This window comes from Pteropus medius, unplaced genomic scaffold (genome assembly GCF_902729225.1).
Source record: "Pteropus medius unplaced genomic scaffold, Ma_sr-lr_union100, whole genome shotgun sequence".
NCBI classification, from domain to species: Eukaryota; Metazoa; Chordata; class Mammalia; order Chiroptera; family Pteropodidae; genus Pteropus; species Pteropus medius.
Genome location: NW_024356249.1, coordinates 19,198,805 through 19,223,638, shown reverse-complemented (window position 1 = coordinate 19,223,638; position 24,834 = coordinate 19,198,805). Strand labels below are relative to the sequence as shown.

The 24,834-nt window shown below is 35.2% G+C and overlaps 1 long non-coding RNA gene across 2 annotated transcripts in view; it reads right to left on the bottom strand.

Moving 5' to 3' along the window:
* Positions 1–24,834, bottom strand: part of LOC120601229 (uncharacterized) — an 82,039-nt gene that overhangs the window by 22,916 nt on the left and 34,289 nt on the right. Inside the window, exon 2 of one of the 2 annotated variants that reach the window (XR_005652397.1) lies at positions 13,363–13,443. The exons of the other annotated variant lie outside the window; for it this stretch is intronic. This is a non-coding gene — a long non-coding RNA (uncharacterized LOC120601229). The remainder of the gene's footprint in view (positions 1–13,362; positions 13,444–24,834) is intronic. 2 annotated transcript variants of the gene reach the window in all.

Genomic DNA, 24,834 nt, shown 5'->3' with positions numbered 1-24,834 from the left:
AGATTTATAAAATGCTAAGATGCCAAAAAAAGCTTTTTCTGGGGCTTTGATTATTTTTTCATGTTAGAATAATAAAGCTTAATTTCGTAGGACTTCCAGATGTTGTAAAATAGTCTACTAATACCATGCCAGAGTTCTTTTCTTTAACCTATTATTTTTTTTTCTATAAATTCTAGAATTATATAACTTAGATGTTATCTGGTTTTAAAATATATATTTTCTTCTCACCAATCAAATGAGTTAGTATCTTACAAGGGATCATGAAAGATGCCTAGCCTAGGGTCAAGAGGTCCTGGATGACATCTTCAAAGGGGCCTCCAAAGACCCTCACAGTTGATGGCAGTCACTGCATAGCCATAGCGCGAGAAGGCATCCCTTGGACAGAGGCACAATGTGGGGCTGGAAGCCTCGTTCACCACATCGGTGGGCTAAGGAGAAGAGGGCTAACAAAAACTTGCAAAGAAAACTAACTCTACGCTTCCTGAAGTGAATAAGTCCTGTTTTATCTTAATTTTTTTTCTCCTCAAATCTTATGACTAGAAACTAAAACACTGAAGTACAAGACTAAGATTATTCTGACTAAAACAAGAAGATAGGAGATCATGTATAGTTGTATATTTTATTCAAACTCCTTGCCCATGATACTATAATTGCCAAACTCCTTTTAAAACGAGTCACAGTGTTTCTCAATATAACTGATGACTGAAGGGATTCCTTCTGGCTATGTTAGGAGCCCCATATTTTCTCTGATAAATTAATATATCAAACATTTGTTCTCCTATCAGAGACGAATCACTAGAACAAACAGTAAACATGTTCCTCCAAACAGAGGTTTTTCTGGTATATGAGACTCTTCCAGTCGTCTCTAAAGAAGAAGTGCTGCCCAGGATTACCCCTGCACACACCAGGAGGGAGCCCCAGAAATGCTGTGCCTGTAGCAGTATGACATGTGTCAAAAATACTAAAGGCACAGAGTGCATTCACTTTGCTGTTTTGAATACAGATAACCCACACCACACAATGTTAAATGAAAAAGTCGAACTTTATCCGGGAAAATGAGTTATTTTAAATAATGTAAAGACAAAGTACTTAATTCACCATGAATTCTATTGAAGGAAGTTATTTAAGAACACATGATAAAGAGCTAAAATATAAATTTATGGTTAAATATAACAGTGGAAAACATATGAAATGCTAGGTTATTTAATGTAGTATAATTTTCATGAAATTAAAAATTCTCTACATAATGCTAGTGACAATGCTACATTCATACCTGTATTTTAAAGAAAGAGGCATATTTAAAGAAATGTTTGATGATCATTGAAATGCTTTTGGGAGAATTAAGCTATAAATAAAGATTAAGAAAATGTATAATTTGGCAGGATAGCAATTAACCAGGAAATAGAAAAAGAGCATAAATTCCATTAAAATGAAGAGTCACATAAGGTGGGCCATTGAGGGATGTTAACAAGAAATGATGATTGGAATGTATGAAAAGGAAAATTGAAGATAAACACAAGAAAAGTTTACGGATAGTCACACCTTTTCAGTCTCTGGGGAGTCCATGGAAAATTCATCAGTTAGGTCATATTAAACTGCACTATTCAGAATATTCACCAAGCTTTGTATTTCCACTTTTCAAGGGTACACATTCGGAAAATATGTGTGCTGCCTCCAACAACAGAGTTCTTCAGGTTTGAGTTCATTATACTTTATAGACAACTCCTTAATCAATAGCCAGGAAGAACTAGGAAAGATGACAAGATGACAGGTAACCAAGTGGAAACAAGAAGTATTCAACTCTAACCCCCAATATCAGTGGATATATTAATCCACTTAATTTTCTCAGAAAAAGGTGTCGATGGTTAATAAATGATTTGTCAATAATCCCCAAATACCACTGCAGCTATAATTTCCATGACAGGAAGTCAAAACACATACCTGTAATTCTCTCAGTTCTCCAAAGTGTATGGATGGGTTAGGTAGTTTCGAATTTTCATAATTAATAGAGGAAATCTTATCTCCAATTCCAATCATACGAACTCGTATCTTGACAAGTGAAGTGACATTTCCTTCATAATTAAGAAAGTTCACCTTAAATCTAAGTTAAATAAATTATACTATATATTCTATATTACTATCATTAGATACCATCTTATTTCAGCACAAATAATATGTTAGGTTACAATTTAATATTAATGTTACTAATTATTAATGGTTTGATACCTTACTAGCTCTGCTGGTTCTATGGTAACAGTGGTCTCTGTCACAGATTTCATGGTTTTTATTAAGCAACACTTCAGAAGGATGTTGCAAAATTTTTCTACCCCTGCTAAGGCTATGTGTGGATTTTGTGGAGGACAGGTGTATCCAGTGAGTGCTATTTTTCATTCAAATTTATTCTCCCTTTGAAGGCTGAACTAGTAGTCCAGACATTTTCCATTAACATTTGCAAGGTCTCTTGATAATTTATGGATATTACTCATTGGATGGACCTTCCACAGATGTCTCCATGAGTACCTACATATCCAATGTTGTTCAGGTCACTTGTACATATTTCTTCCACATGACCAGTTACTTTTATTGCTAGTAGAATCTGAGTGACTAGAAGAGTAACTGAATCCAAAATAACGTTTCCACACTTTCCTCTCTCTTCTGTGCAAACATCCCCTATTTTGCCACCCAAAATGATTATTCTGCATAAATTTGCTCAACTTTCTTTATGAATCACCCATTACGTTTAAGCCACTCTGAAGTTCACTTAAGCCATGCCAAGCCTTTCCCTTTACTACTGCTTTTGCGGCAAGCTTGGAGTCCCTATCTCAAAGTGAGTTTTGCATAACAAGTCTCACCCCACTGAGGAGTCAGAGTGCATAATGTGGAAGCATAGCACAAAATTTGCTTCTCTGGAGGGTGTTTAAGGATGCGTTTATCTACCAGAAAGAGTAAAACTTGTTAACGAGTTTAAACAGATGTGAAGTTATTTTTATTAGATAATAAGTTTAAAGGCTGATAGCATGGGTTCGGTGGCTCGGTGATGTGATCGCTGCTGTTTGATTCATTTACTCTTTTCTTCCTGGTCACAAGAGAGCTGTCATAGCAATAGGTAACAAGTCCTCATTTGAACAGAAGGAACAGAGGGATGAGGGGAGATTCCAGATGTCTGTTTATCTCTCATTAGCCACATGGCCACCGTCAGTTCTAAGGGAATTTGGGAGAGCAAGCATTTCACTTTTTCAGACTCTATAACTGGGGTTGGAAAGGAAGAAAAAGTTGAAATTAAGTGCTGGGCAAGCCAACTAGCAGTGTCTGCCACAGAAGGGATCCCAGGCTTAAATGTATCCATTTATTTATTTATTCATTCATTCATTCATTCGAAATATCCAGGAAGCAAATCACACCTGTCGAGTAACACCTGAATTCTAGTATTGCTGTCCACTTATAATTTAGGAAGTTCTTCCTTGCTTCATAGAATTTGAGCATGTTGTGTTACTTTCGGGGACCTATAGTTGTACCTTTAGATGCCCAGCCATCTGCTTGGTATGATCCAGCTATTATAAAGGTTATATACTCTACACTCAGATTATATTCTCTATGCTCAAATTCAAATGCTAAATTTCAGATAAGGAAACTGAATTTAAAAAATATTCCTTCTTAAATCATCATGCTCATTCTTTCATTTTATTTTGTTCAACATACACAATACAGCTATCCTAATCACATCCCAGACTCGTTTTTTTTTCCTTTTACAAATTCAGAAGGCGCCTGCAAGTCTGAATGTCCAGTTAAATTTTCTATTTGTCCTTGATTCTTCCTCTTGCCACAATTATTTCTCTAATTCCGGCTTTACCCACCCAGTCTTTGATTTTTCTCACAGAAGCCTTTGCTTTTCTAGTTATTCATCTCTCTCTTAAAGCTTCCTTCCATGGATGCTGTGTAATCTTTCTCAAGACCACACAATGTGCCTTTTTGTATGATGATGGTGGACAGATGTGATTTTTCCAATGGGTTCTATTTTGCTTCCTTATTTATGTATTCTTCAGACTTCAGACTTTAGTCTGGAACAAAATAAATCAGGACATTCATTTCTCCTAATTTATATTGAAATGATTTGTTAATTATACAGAGTTCTTAAATCCCTTTATTTAAAATCATAGAATATACTAGGCAAAGTTAAAAGGCACAAGTTTGTCATTAAAAAAAAAAGGAGTTTTGTTTTTTTTTTAAAAAAGCAAGACTGCAGTACTGTTTAACAATAGCTTAATTTTCACAGGACACTTTTCATAATATTTATGCAAAATGAGCTCAAGTAAAAGTTCCACAACCAATGCATAAAAAATTTTCAATTATATTTTTTTTCTTGAAATGGCTATTTTATGTTAACAGAGAATATTCAATCAAAAGAGAGTTTAGTAGTTACCAGCATTATTTTGTTTTACGGATGAGGATATGGGAGCTGCAGAAGCTGAATAACCTAGCCAAGAGTTTATGGTTTATGAATGGCAAAACCAAGATTGTAAACCAGGTTCTTGAAGTCCAAGACAGGGCTCTTTTACAATCACTTACATTTCAAAGGCTCACCTCTATGAAAGGCCATCACAAATACCCCGGGGCCTGGTGGGTCGTGTGGAAAAGGCCCAGACAGCAGAAGTGGTTGCTTGGCAGGGCCATGTTAAGTACTAAGGACCCGGTGATGGGAAAGGGATGCTATAGCTGGTATGGTGGGGCACTGGCACCTTTATTCTCCACATTCACTGAGCCAGACTGGGACAAGTGTGGCAGGAAAAAGGCTGCACATCCAAAAGAAAGAAGGGATCACTTCCAAAGATTGATCTCTCAAGTGTTTGTTACCTGGGAGAGGTTAGTTGTAGTTAACACATCATTTCCCTCAATTTATTGCTTTAAACATGTCGATCAATTGACTGTCAGGTAATTTTAATTAAAAAGTGTGGTGAGGTGGAATGGGGGAAAGGAAACCATTATTCTTGTAGCAACTTCAGCTGAAAACCATTTTCAGAGAACTGTACCAGCAGCACAGCTAATGGCCCTCTTAGAAGCATGCTTACTCTGAATGAGAATCCTTTTTCAACTTAGTCTGCTTCTTAGTGTTTCTATATTCTTATTCATTCATCCATTTAGTCATCAAATTTAGGAACTACCTATACTATATGCCAAACAACTTAATCATTGTCAATATTTACAATAAAAAAATGGTTTTTGTTTCATATGATGAAGGCTTAGAAAATCATGAAAGCCTTCTTTTAAAATGTTTGTGTTTACAAACTGAAATTCATTCTGCCATTTTGAAATAAGATACTGTGTTTGTGTTCAGAGCAAACAATTCCAATGTCTCATATGAGAAAAGCAATTCACTTTCTCTTCTTGAATATTAAATCAACAAAGAAAACACCCCTAAAAGAGCAGTTGGCCATGAAAGAATGGGGTATATTCAGAGTATACCAGTTCAGAGAGCACGCACTTACTTGAACCATGTATCATGTTATACAAAACCTACTCCCAATTAAGTACAGCACAGATAAATTGCAGAGTTAAAACAGTGGCATTAACAAATACAGTTTTTAAAACTTCAGAGCAATTTCCTCCCCATCTTGGATATAGATATTTTATGCAGAGGACTTGATTTTTCCTCCCAATCTCACTCCTGGTGCTCGGTAAAATAGATTAAAGAGAAAGAGATTTTGTTAGCATAATATACATGCAAAAGAACAAATGAACTATGTTAAATATGTGTCTCCATGTGTAATAGTCATCCTCCTAGTAGCACCAATGCCTGAATTACTCCACTCTGCTCTCAGCCTGGGGCCCTGCTCTATCTTGAAGGAATAGAATCATATTCTGCAGCTCCTGCAGATCCTTGGAATGGACTTTAGGACTACATGATCCTCATGGTGACACATGGACAAGAAACAGATCTTTCTCTTGTAAATATTACTGCCTTGTAGCATAACTTGGAACTGTTATTTTATTTTTATTTTATATTCCACCCTACCAAACAATGAAGAGTTGCAGTGGAGAATAAAGCTATGTCTTACTATATATCTATATCTCTCTATATATACATAGATATATGTAGTTTCGTGTATAATTAGCTTACATACAAATTAACTGAACAATTACATTGTACATGCAATGGCAAATGCATTTAATACTTATTTTTGTTATTGTTTCGCCTTCTAGTGTGTCTTCAGTAAACATTGTTAATAAGCCACAAGTCATGTGAGGCTGGAAAAAAGTATGTTTTACACAGTCCCCAACGGACTCACTGCCCAATCTATCCCCCTTCCTCTCCCAAACCACTTCTAAGCTCAATACAAAAGGATTGCTTGATATATAATTCCTAGAGATTTGTACAGACGGCCACTAGAAAGACAATCATTGAATATCCATTTTTTAAAAATATCCATTAAAAAGAAACTTCCTCTAAATCAGATGCTACTGACAAGTTCATAGAAAAGACATTACCAAAGGAGAAAATTTTTTAAAATAACATATTTTACCCAGTGCCTGAAATATTGTAAGTACTCACGAAAAGGAAAAAACTCCTGTGTTCAGGTGATGGGACTAACATGAACTGCTTGCATTTGACTACGACACAGGCAGACAAGAAAAGAAGACAAACACTGCTACCTAAATAGTTCTCCAAAGAGTGATCCAGAGAGGTTTCATAAAATTTTCCAAATTAAAATCTTAAACCAAGATAAATTTAATATTAAAAATATAAATATGAAATTGCGAGGAAGAATTGAAAAATCTAATAATAATACCCTATCATTGGGAAAGATTTGAATAACTGTCTAAACATATTTCACTGCATATTAGAAGTAAAGGTGCCAGGCATTTCCTATATTTGGTCATTATCATCCCATTGCAGAAAAGTTAGCCATCTTTTGGCATATGTGCCGCATTAGTCTAATCATTGGTTATTAACAAATGTTTTAATGTTCAAAACATAAGAAATGTTGCTATGCCAAAGAAATCAGGGTGTAGACAAAAGAAATGTAAGTAACGCAGCCTCACATTTAAAAGTTTTCACAAGAAACTATTTCATGAAGAAAACACTTATATTAATATAGGAAGTTTATTTCAACTTAAGAGTATGTGGGTAGTAGATCAAACAACGCAAGATAGCTGAGCACAGGAAGTGTAGAGGAACAACTCCAATGCGAAAGGAATTGCCTGTGAATTTGGCTGCAACAGTCTATTTTCTTTAAGATTTTAATTGATTTTCTATTGAGTTGTTGAGTGTTGAGACAAGGAAGAGACAAGAACTAAACACTTTATGAATCCCCTTCTTTCTTCACCTATCACATCTATTCTCAAAATACCACCTTCTGCCTACCCTCCCCCTGCAAAAGTTCTCTTCAGTTTAAAATAGTTCCTTAGAATGGAACTAGATGGTATTATACTAAGTAAAATACGGCAGACAAAGAGAGATAAATACCATATGATCTCACTTATATGTGGAACCTAAAGAAAATAAACAAAGTAGAAACAGACTCATAGATACAGAGAACAAACTGATGGTTGCCGTATGGGAGGGAGATTGAGGGCTGGGTAAGAAAGGTGAAAGGATTAAGTACAAATTGGTAGTTACAAAATAGTCATGGGGATGTAAAGCAAAGCACAGAGAATACAGTCAATAATATTATCATAACTGTGTATAATTTCTGGACTAATCAGGGGTAATCATTTCATAAATTATATAAATGTCTAACCACTATACTGTGAACCTGAAACTAGTATACAAAATAATATTGAATGTCAACTGTAATTGAAAAATAAAAATAATTTAAAATTTATTAATAAAATAAAATAGTTCCTTAGAGGCATATATAATAATTTTTCAAATGTCTATTACTTAGATTACTTATTTATTTACACAAATGTTAGCTAGTCTCTTCATTATTTCTCTCATCATGAATTCTTTATATATTTATTTCTCTGGTTTTATATCAGTGGTATATATTTTTCTAAATAAAGGAAATGTTCCGAAGTACAATTTTATAGTTATCTCTGATGACTTCCTTTTTTGTCCCCTACTCTGTCAGGCTTCTCAGTTTTAGGTTTCCCCATAGTCAGTGGGATATTCTCAAGTAATCTGCATAATAACTAACGTTTGGTGTGTTATATTTGGCACTATGCTAAGTGTTTTTTCTGTATTATCTTATTTGGTCCTTAACACAACTCTGTAGTGAGATATGAACTAGTATTATCCTCATTTTTAAGATGAGGAAACTGCAGCTGAGAGAAATTAATTCACTTGCCAAAGATGAATCATATTGCTGAGATTTTGAGCTTGGAAAAACTAACTCTAAAACCCAGACTCTTAACCAGTTCAATATACCAGCAATCTTTTAAGAAAAGATTGAACCTCTTAAATTGCCTTTTGAAAAATTAAAAGAAAGAGAAAATAAGAGCAGAGGACACATTCTCTCATCCTGCTACCTTACAACCCAGGTGGAAAAGACCAGTACTTAAAACTGTATTTAAAAATGACTAATGTACCAGCATCCATGCACTTTTCTTAAATTCATTGTAATACCTGAGAGAATCTTTTACTTTAAAAAGTTACTGTTAAAGACTGTTGTTATGCTTTCTTGCCTCCATGTACTAATAAATACAGTCTACTCCCTCTAGAATGGTCTTCTGCCCACTATTCACCTAATTTACTTAACCTCCATCATTATGTCCAACAGGAAGTCTTCCTTAAATCTCTAAGTCAGGTGAAGTTGTCCTCCGTAGTAGTTCCATATTTCTATGGGCATATTTCTATGACAACACCAGCAGATTGTTTCTAATTATCTGTTTATAATTCCACACCTCTTCTCAAATATGAGCTCTTGGGCACAGAAGTGTTTCTAACTCATTATCGAATCCATGGTGCACAGAGCCAAGCTTAGTGCATAGGAGACACTCAAGAAATCTAGATTGAATGAACAGAAATGTCAAGGTCTCAGAGATTTGGGAAAAGAGAACATGCTGTAAAGTTCTGGGGTATATTGGATCATTAATATAATGCCAATAGAGCAGGCGCCTGCAAATCTGCTATTAGATGTATTTTGATGCAGTATGTAGATGTTCTAAATTTAAAGTCTACACCAGATTAGAAAAGATTGCCTGTCCCCACTGAAGGTGTTTTTTAGTCATTATATCTTGTTTATATGATATAATCTCACTAAATAGATTCAGCTTTCAAGAGAAGTCAGCACCATCACAAAGTTATTACACAGCAAAGCTTCTATGGGATTCTCCCACAATCTTGTTGGTAGCACCTGGCTCCTCAAGGAATAGAAAGTTAAGTCTTGGATAGTTCCTTAAGGACTTTTGAACTTCATTAGAAAATTATGTGATAAATATATCAAGGGCTCCTGGAATAAATCTATTATAATACTTCACAAAGACAAAAATACCTTTTAAATAAATAATCAATTGTTTTGGAGATCCTTGACAAAAACAGAAATGCCTCTTCAGAATGGCTTTCACCTTCTAAGAATGCATCCACATATGAAGTAGGACAAGGATGTATGACTCAGAAATTCCACTCACTGAAATTCAAAGATTTTTTTTCTAGCTGAACTTAAAACCAATGTCACCACAGCCTTAATGGACCCTGTGTAACTGTGAGTTATGTGACCTCAGGAGTGTAATCATAAAGAGAAATTTAGAATAGCATTTCAGGAGATAACTGACACTCTGTTAGAAAGTGAATAAATATGAATGGGGCATAGAATTGGAAAAATGGCATCACTATATACATGAAATTGCTACCAAAGAGTTTGAAATTTTCACTAATATTTATTCCTGTCTCTCTCTCTCTCTCTCTCTCTCTCTCACACACACACACACACACCCCCACACACACAAAACTAAGTTATATGCCCCTTCAGTCTACTTCGCTGAAAAAAAGAGACCATGCGATTTAGATTCAATTCAATTCAGCTAAAGAAATAGTTACTATACTTATCAAGTGTAAGGTAATTATCTAGGATACTATAATGAACAAGATAGATTCTATCCCATGGTGAAAAATAGTGTGTGAAGAATTAATTTAGAACAAGGATAAAATGGAAAGTAGTCCTAAATTTATGTACTCCTTAGATTACATTTTTACCTGATATTAATATTGGCACATTTTCTTTTGCTAGCCATTGACTGATACATATTTCAATTCTCATATTATATTTTATTTATTTTTTTGAACTCTTGTTAATTTCTTGAAACCTCTGTTCTTGATTTACTGATATGCTATCTCTTGAATGTCTTTGAGGATGGTAATATTTTTAAGTTTTCTGTTTTCTCCATTAGTTCTATTTCCTCAGTTTGATTTTTCTCAAATATCTGGTGATTCTTGGTGTGTTTGAGAATTCCCTTTTTGCTTCTTTGTGGTTTCAAGCATTCATTACAGGATTTTACAGATGATGATTATGGAAGAGTGGCCTATGCTATAGAGCAGAGCACAGAAGCTAGCGGGACATCTTCTGAGTTTGGAGGCTTCCTGCTGCTCCTAGGATGTCTCTGCCTTCCCTGATCTCTGCCCCTACTCCGCTCCTGCCCCTGCCCATGTCCCAGCCTCTGCCCCTGCCTCTACATTTCCCTCTGCCTCTCTCTCTCTCATCAGTGCTAACACATATATGCTCACTACCCTTCATAGGTGGGAAAAACATAACTTAAAAAAAAACCTCTCATATTTCAACAGGAACATGGGAAAGAGATAACTGGCTCAGCTATGCCAAATACAGTTTTATAAATATGCACCTTAAAATGCCTGAATTTAATCTGATCCTAACAACATTCTTGACATGAATTTCACAAAACCTTGCTTTCCAGAGTCAACTATTCTGAACACACACACACACACACACACACACACACACACACAACCTGCCATCTTGTTCTCTGCTGATTATCCTTCTATGTGTATGTACATTTTTCAGACACAGTGGTACACAAAATTCTTGGTATTGTAAAAATATAACTCTTTTCTTAACAAATCTATTATCCATCATGAACTCTCATATCTACATATCAAAAAGTCTCAATACAGTCAACTTTAATTTTCTCAGTCCAATCCAGTGATTTCTTTTAATCAATCTCATTTTTTATTCATTCACCTTTAAGGTGCTCCTGTTTTATTCCTAATCAATATTCCTAGAGTCAAGAAGGTGCATGGTAGTTAGAGAACTGCCTCCTATGGTAGTGGTAATGTTACTACTTGGGTGATGTGAAATCTGGCATCACCCCAGTGGCATGCCAGAGGGTTGGGGAGGTCCTCAGTTCTTCCTTACCAATTCCACAAAGAATTACAGATCGATGAGATTTAGAAAAAGTAAGATTTACTGAAGGTATATTTTAGAAGGAGAGGGGTCGTGCTAAGGAAGCCTGCAGCCCCATGAAATTTGGAAGATAAAAAGTTAAAAGAAATAAAAGAGATAGAGTACACCCCAAGGGAGGAAAGGGTTTTCAGAGAAAGGAGCTGTAACAATGTAGAAGTGGGAAGGTCTGTTTATATTTGGGCCGTGATGGGAGGTCCTAGATAATCTATATGTGAGGTTACCTTGACTGACAGTTGACTGCTATTCAAAACTTTGCCTACTATACACGTGCTTACTGAGAATTCAGTATGTTATAATTAAATTCATGAACTTCCGGGCATAGTCATGATATTACGATGATGGTATAATGAGGCTGAGGTTGTGAACAGGGTAAGGTAGTACTTTCTGCACATGCATTTGTGGCTGGTTTAGCCAGCAGCTTTTATGGCCTTAGGATTTGAGGTAATTTATAACCCTAAAAGGAAGATGTTCCTGGGAGATCCTTAAGGATGGTCTTCAAGGGAAGTTTCTGTGGTTACTTAACTCCTGTCACTCATGCCTGCCTAACTATTTAACAGTAAGAACAGGGACTCTGTCTCTCAGTCTCCCTTTCTCTTCATCCTATGATGAGATTTTTTTCTAATGATGTAACTTGATTCATGTGGAATTGGACAGCATGTATGGAGCATATGGTATACTCAGAAGATAAATGACAATGCCTGAGTCACCTGGCATTTTAGCACTGCCAGTCCCTTGTATTCATTGCTGGTATGGTCCACTCATATCTGTTTACTACTTTCCTAGTCCCCAAATGTTTTGGTTAACCCGCCACTTCTCTCAATATATCATTTCACTGTTCCCAGGAGAGTGCCCTAGTAGATTGTGGCATATTTATGAGGCTGCCACTTTTCAGTTGAAAAGTGGGGTATGAGACCACTTAACCTCATATTCCTACTTAAAGTTAATTGTATCATGTCCTCCCCATGCCACCCCTCCCCACATCTCATACACATCAGACTCCTAATATGGAGAAGAAGCGGAACGTATGGTCCCTACAACACTTCTAACTTATTATTTTTAAAACTCTTCACCTCCAATGATGTTTTTTTTATCTGGTATCAAGAGCAGAAGACACACTTATTCTCCTTGCTTGTGGACCTACCTCAAATCTTTTTAGTCATAAACCAAGATGTCTCTTGACTATAAAAGCTTAAAATATGGCTTAGAATACAGACTGTAGAAGCTCTATGTTCCCATCCATGGGCTCTTCCTTCCCTGAGCAGGCGGAGCTTCCCTTCCTCAATGCCCAGTAGGGAAAATGTGACAGTTCGACAGGGAAAACAAGAAAGCTAACATTATATAGCGTCTGAATCTTTATCTCGCCAACGAATTAATACTTCCTCTGTCATCTTGTCACATATTTCTTGTCTCTGCAATGAAACTGTCTGGGATTGTCCCAAATGTGCCTTTATCCTGAGTCTGAATAAGGCTGGAAGCATAAACTTCAATCTGCATGGTGTGCCATACTGTCTTCGCATCAGGACAGCAGACCTAGTACTTTTAGTGGGCTGAGATGGTCTGTGATTAAGCTGGCTGAAGAAATGTTATTTTTTTTCTATCTTCCTGGAAGGACCTTTTTTTTTCTTAAATATCTTTTATTTATTTTTCCAGCTTTATTGAGGAAAAATTGGCAAACATAATAGTATGTATGCGCACAATGTGATGATTTGATATACATATACATTGTGAACTGATTACCAGGATCAAGATAAGTTACACATCCATCACCTCACATAGCTAACTCTTTCTGTGTGTGTGTGTGTGCTGAGATCCTTAATCCAATTCTTAGAAATACAAATGCAGTCTAAAGCCTTTTACTCTGTGACACTTGGCAGTGACAGATTAAGACAATCATTCCTATAACACTCTGTTTTTCATTTCCTTAATGCTTCAAGACTACATTCCTCAAGGTTTAGCAGAGAATGGGTGGGGGGAGGCGGGAAGAGAGAGACTTTAAAAGCTTACTTACATCCCAGTCTTCTAACATTCAGGATGAAGAGTAGGAAAGATGTCCCACAAACACAAACTCCACAGTCACTGTATTCCAAATCTATTTATAGAGAAATAAGAGTAAATTCTAACGTCATCAAAATTCATACTGCCTTGCTTAGACTCCCTGCTGATGGTCAAAGGAGTATAATCTTTGTGAAATGACTATTCAGTATTAACCTCCTTTGGATTATTTTAAAACCTCAATTTCTCCAAAAGCATAGTTTGCATTGTCATAATTTTATTTGATGTAATAATTATTTGGTAAGGACAGCATTTTTTTTTTTTGCTTTGGTGGAATATATTCATCCTCCAGGCAAAGAACCAATAATTGTAAAGAAGGAAGAATCCAAAATCTCTTTGTAAGAAAACCATTTTCAACAAAGTACTGCTTGAATTTGAAAAGGAAGTTCAAGTTCAAATCTACTTCTAAAATTATTAGAAGAAAGATGAATACTTTCATTATATACTGGAAAATGATTGAAGCAATTCTGAAATGTCACCTAACAATTTTACACTGATACTCATAATGAATTATTTTTTATAATGGGGAATGACATAAACTTTTAATGCTTTGTGCATATTTAAAATAAGAATATTTGTAAATAAAAGCAGCATGTCTTGATAATTAAGAATTAGGAGTTGTGCTCAGAAAGCTTGTTCTTCAAAGGAACTTTTTAAAATATCACTTAAGTGCCCACAATTTTTCTTTCATGAAATATGTTTTTCAGATTTATATGTCATCAGAGGACTTTGAAGTAATTCACTAAAGCTTCTATAAAATGGTATAATCTGAAGCCCAAGTAAGAATCTTAATTCAAAATAAAAGTACTTTATTTTTTAACTGGAAATTTTGCAGTGAGTAATCTGCAGGTAGAAATGTGAAAAATTAAAACTTTGTTACATTCAACAATATGAGAGGCATAAAATTTATCTGGGAGAAAAAGGGGAAAATGCCAACTATTTTAGTATTGAATTGCCATCATCATAAATAGCATGTTAGAAGGATATCAGAAAAATACTGCTACACCATTAACTTCTGGCAAAGGCAGTTCTTACTTCAATACATCGTGGAAGATCACCAAAGCCAAAATAAACACCAAACTGTCCAAAAAACACCTGGATTAAAAAAAAAAAGTCCCTGTGGCATATTTTGGAACTAAATACCAATTCAGTGCCTGACCCAGAGAAAGTATTCAGTAAATATTTTTTAGAAATATTGAGAGAAAATGACCACTGGTCAGCGTTTTGGTCAGATTAATGCATTGATAAATTGATTAATGACAACTCAGTGTTACAAAAATTGACATTATCTTTTGTTTCACAAGAAAGATTTGTAAAAAAGTTACAACGTGATGGATTAACTGTAATAATAGAGTCACATCAAGTTTTATGGGAATATAATAAAGTTAAGTAACTCCACCTAAAGAATTTGCAGAAGTAGTTAAAGAGTAAGTAATACTTGAGCTGATTCTTGAAGCATGAGTGAAATTTAGGTAGGTGAGAAAGATCAGGAAAGATGTCCCAGAAAAACAGGCCTGCATGCACAAAGGCATGGCATCAAAAAAATCTCAAAAGCACAGTGAGAAGTTCAGTAGGATAGGTTTAAGGGTGAAGAGTAAGAAAGTAGCACATTATATGGCTGAAAGGTCAGATCCAAACTATCTTGCGAAAGCTTTTTTAAGCTGTTCTAAGGACATTGACTATTTTCCTAAAGGTCTTAGAAAGCCATTGAAGTTATTTAAACAGAAATGGGTATAATGAAATTTGGGTTTTATAAAATTTTCTCTGCTGGCAGGATGTAAGATGGTTCAGTCAGGGAAGGAAAATTAAATTAGGAGAAAGTCTCTCAGGAAACAAATCCTGAGAATTCACAGAGAATTCAAATAACAAGTATTGACAAGTACATACCACTCTATCCCTCAATAAATACAGAACTCATTAAATAAATGAATAGATGAATGCATGCCTGTTGGAGTTAGCTTTGAGAACAGTTTTAAACACGGCATATACCATTTTAGTGAAACAGAGAACTGAGATTGCAGTAGGCTGATTAGCAGACATTCTGTGATACATTCTATCCTTATACTTTTCAGAGAGATTTTCAATCACATTTAGTTGCATATTGACTCACAGTGAAATAAAAAAAAAATCTAAAGTAGTAAGTAATACTGCAAATTGTACTATAATATATTATACTGTTTTTATTAAGTATTGCTAAGAACACTTAAGTGAGTTAAATAATTATCAGTTCTATTTTAAAACTGTTTTCTCCTTCATAACTAAAATTTTCCAATTTCTTAGTAGTTTGATTATTTCACTTTATAAAAATTATTTAGAGATAAATGCTATTTCTCCTAAAGAGTTCCAATAAGACATAGTTTTAAAAGATATCTTGAAGAGGTCGTTAGAATTCGATTTAGAAGTTTATAGGTCAAAGCTAAATGAAACTCTAGCCAACTTTGTGATGTCAACATATCTCTGAGGGCCTGCAACCTCAAAATGAGGGATGTAGTGAGCATTGGAGCTCTCTGCTCACCATCTACTCCTCCATCTCTTGGTAACAACCACCTTTGGCTTGCTTGTTCACATGTCCCATGAGGAACACATGTGCTTCAAAGAAAGCTGACTCCACGATTGTAGCTAGAGGCGAGTTCAGGCATACATGATCTGCACAAGCCCATCACTGGCTATTAGTACTGGATGGTATGTGACCTAATACCTTTCTTTGAGGCCTGAGAAGGTATTTGCAGGGGCTTCTGTGATAGAAGCTTTCTCTTCTGGAGACAATGTCTCTTCCTCTGCATAATGGCACTTAGAACAACCAAAGTCAGCTCTCTACCAGTTCTTTCATCTAGTTAAGAATGAGGCTAATATCTTGAGAAAGACAGAGCTGTGAGAATCACAGAGAAACAAACCAGAACCCTCATAAGCTATCCCAGTGTTTGACCTATCTCTGATCATTTTGGTTACATGAGCCAATAAAATTTTTACACAATTTAAAAAATTTTGAAATGGGTTTTCTGTTACTTATAGCCAAAAGCATCCCCATAGGTAGAAGTGGCTAACATAGAAAATGACTAAAGACATCATAAAGGAGCAGTTAATATGGGAATTAAGCAAAGGAATTTTGGAACCATACTGCCTGGGCTGACTCCCAGCTCTGCACTCCTTAGCTCTATGATCTTAGGAAGTCATGTAGACTTGCTGTGCCTCAGTTTCATCATCTGTAAAGTGGAGATAATAATAATGTCTACCTTGCAGTGTCATAACAATGATTTAATCAAAATGAGTTTTATATGTAAAATGCTTACAACAGCGCCTAGCACATTGTCAGTGCTGCTGTAAGAAGTAGCCTTTGTAAAGGTCCTTCCAGTCCTGAAGAATATATGATTCAGTTATGAGTTTTATCTAAAGCATAGGTCCCCAACCTCCAGGCCACAGACCAGTACCAATCTGTGGCCTGTTAGGTTGCGGGCCACACAGCAAGAGGTGAGCGGCAGGCAAGTGAGTGAAGCTTCATCTATATTTGCAGCCGCTCCCCAGCACTAGCATCACCACCTCAGCTCCACCTCATATCACCAGGCATTGGATTTGCATAGGAACACTGGTTCCTGGTGCCAAAAAGTTTGGGACCGCTGACCTAAAGCATATGGTATAGTATTTTCACTTACAAATTTCAGTGCAAAGTTCACAGCCAGATTAATCCTTAAGGTTGAGCATGGATTGCCAGTAAATCCAGGACTGAACCTAGAACTTCTGAACTATTCAATCATTCAGCAAATATTATGTTTCTCTATTATGAAAGATGTTGGATGTATAGTTACATTCATTTAACAACTGCGGTGGACCAGATACTGTTCTAATCTCTTGGGTTATAGTAGTAAATAAAACAGAGCCAGTCACTACCTTTATGACATTTCCATTGGAGTGGCCATCTGAGCTCCATAAGTTTTGTCCACTGTCCTTAATTTATTTGTATCTTGGGAGTACAGTTGGAGCCCCACACCAGAAGAAAAATTTAAGCTGCAGGACACTATGATAAGTGTTACTGTTACTGCACAGTGAAATTTACGTTATCATGGGAGCAAGAAAACAAGGGATGGTTAGAGAAAAAAAGATGTGCTTCCAGGATGAAATGGAATTTGTCAGGCATACTGGTATAGACGGAGATCATAAAGGCTCTCAATGAACAGAAAAAGGACTGTAACCCATGTAGAGGAAGAGATGTGACACGTAATGACTCAGAAAACATAAGGTGCCTCACTATGGCCCTACCTAAGGGCAAAGTCAGAGGGGCTGGTGGAGCTCAGAACCCAGAGGGCCATGTAAGCAATGCTAACAAGTTTAAACCTGTGATAATAGGAGCTATAAAAGAGATTTGTCAAATAAGTGTTGGTCTAGAAGGTAGGCAAGGAAATCCGAGAGCATTGGGTGCCTCCTGAGAAATAAGAGTGGATAAAGAGATGAAAGAAGTGTTAAAGAGGATGAAATGTATCCCAAAGCAACTTTCCCTCACTAATTTTCTTTTGAACTGATTCTGGAAATATTTGATTCATTTCTTATAGAGTTTTGAAAAATAATAAAGAGTAAAACATTGAACTGCATAATGCCAGAATTTATTGATGCACTTTGATCCCAAAACCATGACGCCTTATTAAAGTTAGCTAAAATGTTCATTAATTTTTTTGAGATTAAACAATACTTATGTGGCTATTGCAAATAATGCTTAGAGTTGTAAGAAATTACATTAGCTTCATATCCAGATAAACATCAAGTGCTGTTTATACATGAATCATGTCATCTCAGAGCTGGAAGAACTTGTAGGTCATCTACTCCAACATCCAGATCAATTCATAAAGCCATCCTCTACAACATTAAATTTCTTTTAAAAAGCCTTTGTATTTACACCTTCAATGAATATTTGTAGAGTATCAACAATGTGCAAGACACTGCATCAGGTGTGGATGTTGGAGATATGGGGGTTATCCAAACATACAGTCTCTTTCTTGAAACTTAATTTTAAAAAATGATTAATAGCTTGGCAGGAAGCAATTTAAATTGATATTTCTCTTCCCATCACTGCCCTTCTCCTCCCCCTCAACACCAGTCTGCTGACCAGTGTCAAAGATGTCCACTGGCCCTCTGGGAATAGCACGAATTCTATTCATAGTCTGATCTACTCTTCAAGCCCTCAGCCAATACCAAACGTGCACCCCTTATCTCTCTCTGACTCTGCCTTATGAATTACAAAAATCCACTGCACCTACCAGAAATAGTAATAATGATTAAAAGCTCCCTACTCATAAATTCAAATGCCTAGTTGTTTTAATTACACTAACTTACACTTACAAATACTTCCTTCTATGGCGACGTCCATTAAAACCAAGGTCAATCTTGCTATACACTTCTCAGTACTCACACAGGTTCGGTTCCCGCCATTGGGAGTTCAACCAGTCTCTTTCTTGCTTACTCCTAGTTTATTTCCTTTCACTGCTACTAGTGCTGTAGAGGGTCTGACATGTCTAAAACATACACCTGAGCTTTTCTGAAATATTAGAATAAAGGACAATAGCTTGTAACAATTTTGTAAATTATTAAGATTTTTGTAGTATCTCATTTTTGTTCTTAATTTCTCCTACAACTAATAGTATTATAGCAAAATTCTAGTTTACTTTTGGTAAGTATAGACTTCCATTTTATAGACAGAGCTAATCATTCATAGAAAAAATAAACATCAAAAGAACTATGTGTAAATAAATAGAGGTTTGTGTAATCACAAATAGTGCTACTTTTTATATGCTTGTGACTGATTTTTGTTTTGAATATATCCAAGTCTGAATAGTCTAATATGGAAGCCACTTGTCATACATAGCTATACCAATTTTAATTAATTAAAATTAAATAAAGATTCAGATCCTCAGTCACAATAGCTACATTATAGGTGGTCAGTAGCCAGTATCCACGTATGGCTAGAGTATTGGGTAGCATGCACAGAATGCCTTCATCATCACAGAAAGTTCTTCTGGATAACACTGATCTAATGACGCTAAGAATGGTGAAATATATTTGTTAGAAAGAATGATGTTCTAAAGACCAGGCTAAAGTCCTTTAGGTTGTTAAATCCTACCTTCCTTGTCTCATGGGTAAAACAGAATAGATAAATACTTCATTTTCTTGTTCTTTCTTTACCACACAAATAATAAATATTCATTATTGAAAAAGTTAAAATGCAGAGAAGTAAATCATAAATCACCCTTAATTAGAAATTCATTTCTAATGATGTAGAAATTTATTTCTAGAGTGATTTATTCTTCTAATTTTCTAAGGTATTTTTTTCTTTGACTCTTTCAATAGGTAATAAATTGACCTTCTGTGAGCCTCACAAAAATCAACTACAATTTTACATATGAAGGTGCTTATTCATCAAATAATCATTAAAATTTTCTTTGAATTAAAAAAAAATAATCGAACAATCATAAACACAGGTTCTCCACCCACAGAGAGAAATGTAACACTTTAATGAAGAGTAACTAATTTCAACAATTAGGAAACCAGGGAATTCCATCCTTTTACAAAAATATTTTCACACTCTCTTTGAAGAGCCAAGTGGGAAAACGTTAAGGAAACAAGGCCTTCCTGTTTCTTCCACATGTGGATAGTTACCCAGCTGCATCTCCAAAATAAGAATGGCTGGAAAATTCTTTCAAAGAGCTCCTTGCAGCTGAATATCGAAGGAAATTTGCATGTTTCTAAAACTATTGTTTTTGTGGTTAATGATGGAATTGTGAGGGTTCTTCTGTTTTTGCCTCTAAATACAAATAAATATTGTTCAGTGATTTCAACCTACAGGATCTCCCTGCAGATTTTTCTTCTTTTATGTGATAGCTGTATCATAAACAAAGAACGTTTTGATGGGGATAAGTTCACTTCATTTATTTGAGGCCAAAAGTCACTGTAAAATTTTTGTTCTACTTGTATTTCTAAGAGATTTTAATTAATTTAATTTGTGAGATTTAATTAATTACTCTTTATTAATATCTTTTTGATATTAATTTATTTTTCTTTCATTTTTCTAATATTCACATCTAAGAAAAGGTATGTCACAATAATAAATGTCATGTTTTCCTTTGCTGAGCAAAATATATTTCACAGATGTTACTCTTTTATTTTAAATATAGATCTAAAGGAGCTTTAGGACATCAGTTCATTCTGTTTCCAAAGAGGGCTGACGAAGTCTGAGTTAGCGACACCACAAAGACACATTTTATGGGGACACAGTATGTGAGATCTAAAAACAGGGAAAGAAAGTGGTTGTATGCTCTGGCTTCAGCATTGTGACCTCCATGCTTCCTTTCCTGGAGGGGTCACTACCTTAGATAAGTAAACATTTACTCCCATGTTAAATTTAAGAGTTCAAAACCATTGAGACATTTTTTTACATAACGTTACAAGAGAGGATAATAGCAGAGGAGCAATCAATGAAATCGATACATGCTAATAAAAAAGATAAAACTTTCTAAATCAAAGTAAATAAATTTAGCCAAGAAATTCTTTCATGTAAAATAAAGAAGTTTATAACATGCAAATGCATATTTGTTATGAGATATTAAATTTTAAATCATCTTTAAATAGAAAAAAAATAGAAACAAAAAATTGTATTGTTAAGAATATAAATAGGCCTGGAGAGAGATGTGGGTCAAAATTAGATGTTCTGTGGTAGGGAAGTTGGGAATTTGAAAAGAAATTTGGTATCCGATAGAGGTAAAAGAGAAAGAGGAGGATAAATATTTTTCCACAAACACTCCTAGATCAGGAATTTATGTGACTAAGGCATGAAACATAACTGAGATGTTTTATATGAGTCTAAAAAAATGTGACTAATTTCTGTGTAATTCTTTTGTGCTATACTTCTGTTCATGAAAGTAAAACAATGTTGTCTCCAGGTTTTAATATTTGGAAAGTTTCCCACAGGGAATATCAAAAATAAATATTCTTCCACTTCTCTTATTCTTTCACAATTAAATCCTGGCTTTCCTCTCCTGTAAAATGGAGAGACTAATAGAATCTATGACAAAAAAGTTGTTATTATGATTAAATGACATATACAGATAAAGTGCTGAGCAAAGTGCCTAGAATACAGTTAAGTCCCCGATAAATGGAAGCCATTCAACCCATCATTGTCTTTAAGACTACAGAGATACCTCACAGGAACGAAGTGATCCGCAAGGTTGGTCAGACCTGAAAGGAAAAATAGCCAATGTGACAAAAGAAGGTAAACGTCGGTGCCCATCAAGGAATGATTCTAGTTGGCAATAGATTCTATACCTGTGGGTTTCAGATGACCAACTGAACAAACACAATTCCCAGTAAATATACTTGCCTGCTTTACAGGGCAGCACTCTGATGAATAATGTTAATCCAATAGAACTGTCTCTGATAGAAAATATTCTGCTCTTCTGTGTTCAATACGGAAGTTTCTAGCCATAGTGGCTGTTATATAATTGGAATGTGGATAATATAAGTGAAGAACTAAACTTTTACTTTACTGTATTTTAAATTTAAGTAGCCACATGTCGTACGGCTACCATTTTAGACAGCACATCCATAGAGAGATACAAATGAACAGCATACTAATGTAGAATATTTAAAACAAACTTCTCCTTTCATCATTCTATATTACTCTAAAAATAAACCTTAAAAGGTGAGTTCAAGTACCTTGCATCACCCTTAAATTATAGCATACTACAACCCAGCATGGATATATGTAAATGTTTAAAACAGCCAACCCTAAATCTTAGCATAGCTACACTTCCTAGATCTATAGCAACAGACTAATCCTGAAGGATTTACTCGGTACTTATTAAGGAGATAAACTGAACACATAGAACACACTATTTACTTGTTGAGATACAATGCCATTGACAGAAGCAAATGAGTTACTCTGGCTCTATGTGTCGTAACAAACTGAGGGCTCTCTTCTAGTAATGGCTGAGGAGCTCCCATTGGATCAATCGTCCTGCAAATAACAACTCTACACTCTGGACAAAATACAAAACACAACTACCTGATAATACTGGAGAACAAGCCAAAAGAGGCAGAATCTTGATGTGGGGGAGAATTTGCACAAAGAAGTGATCAGCACTGGGTGAGTTCTCCAGTTTTACAGCTTTTGTCTAACAGCAAGATTTAGTTTGGCTCAGCACTGGGAATCTGGAACTCTGATAGAATCCAACAGTCTTTCTGGTATAAAGAATGAGAGAACAGAGGTCAGGTGACCACAGCAGCTGCTAAGTGAGCAATAAATCCTGAAAAAGAGAGAGCAAAACAGGGACAACTCCAAATCCTGTGCATAAACTCTACCCAAATTTCTGGCTGCACCCTGCACTGTACATGCATAGGGCAGACTGCAAGCAGCCCAGTTATGGCTAAAAGAGCTAAATAGGTACTTTAGCTGTTACTCAATAAAGGGGCAACAGAAATGGAAATGTGACTCTAGCCAAATTTGTTACTTGTTAAAACCAAAAAATGAACACTCTTCTAAAGAATATAAAAGAATCCCAGAGTCTCTAGAGCAGATCATTCGTAGAGTCCAAGATGCAATCCAAAACTCTTAGATATATAAAGAAACAGAAAAACATGACCCATACTCAAGAAAAAATGACTTCAATGGACAGTTAGCAATACTTGCAGTTAGCGAGCAAGTATTTTAAAGCAGGTATTATAACTATGCTCAATAAAAGAAAATATGCTCATGGTGAATGAACAAATTTAATAAATGTCAGCAGGGAAATAGAAACTATAAAAAAGTACCAAATAGGAATTCTAGAAAGGAATACTACATATCTAAAATAACACTTCACTGGATCAGCTTATGAGCAGATTAGAGATGACAGATGCACTTTAATATTTATTTAATATTTTAAAATTACAGAGGTCAGTGAACTTTAATATAAAATAATAGAAATTACCTAATCTGAAGAAAAAGAGAAAAAAATAGAAAGAGTAAGTCAAGTGTCCAGGATCACCCAGTCAGTAAGAGGTTGAGCCAGTACTGGCACCCAGGGCCTGTTTTCCAAGCCAGGCCCCTTCACCACTAAGCTACATGACCTCTCTTTTTTTGAAGCTAGTTTTATCTTCAATCCAGGACAAAGCAGTCTGCTCTGCTGGTACATCAAGATGTGCCCTGAGCCTCACAAGTGGTAATGAAATATTCAAAAAGATTTTACTGTTAGGACAATAAGAAAACAGTGAGACATAAATTTGACATAGTTAAAAAATGAATCATGCAGACATTGCCTTGATTGTAGGCAACTATTTCAAGCTAGATGAATTTTGGGAAACAAAATTCTTGAAACTTTAGATTGTGTATACATTGTAGTTAAGTTGAGCTCTTGGTTTTAATTTATGAATGTATTTTATTTAGAATCACAATTATTTTCACAATACAGCAATAACAAAACTGTCACTCTGAATAAACAGGAATATATGTTTATATTGTATAGTAACTTGTTCCAAGAAGCTATGAAAACTATAAACCAAGCTTTACAGAAGACAGAGACAAGAGGAAGGCATGTTATTATCTTATCCTACAGTGCAAATGAAGATATCAAAATGGGCAATTGCTTGCCAGGCATATTATAAACTGAATTGGGGGAGACTAAATAAAGAATCAAGATATCATGCCAATACTTTAAAAGAAAACAGTTTTGTTTTCAATATTTTTAAGAAGATCAGAGTAAAAAAGACCACTAAAATCAAGGGTCAGTTTTTATATGCTTCATTAATTTTCCAAAGCATGTGTTTGGCTTTCCAATTTGCTATCTCAGAGTGTTTTGGATTAGAACACTTTTCTTACTTAATTTAAAGCAATAATGAAATGATAAACTTCAGACGTAAAAAGACAATATGTGTAAACTGTAGTTCCAAAAGTGCATTACTAGAAATATGAAAGTCTAGCTAGATTATTGCTGGCACAACACTTTTCTGTTTTGCATGTGTCAGGAAAATAAAAATACAAGTCAGAAGGAGCTTCCAGTGAAAGGGTGACTGAGCACATTTGTTTATCCTTTCCTTCTCTAGGTCTTATTAAAAGTAAAGAAACGAAGAAGGCATGAAACTACAAGAACACAAAAGCAAAGAGAACCAGAGATGGACCATCAGCAAATAAGAGTTTCCAATGAATTTTCAGAAGACAAAATATAAAATGAAATGGGATCATGAGTGAAGTCAGCCAGGAAAAAAGTCACAGCCCAGACTATATTGATTTTCAACTTTAAAATCAACCTATACATACATCAGGAAGGTATTAATTATGGGTACAGAATTCAATGCAAATGCTTTTAAACTTGACATGTCTAAGTGAAAGTATAAACGATGTAGTTTGGAAGATGAAGAATCTAGAGATATTGCTTATAATCATTAGATAACACAAATAACCGATAGAAATCTC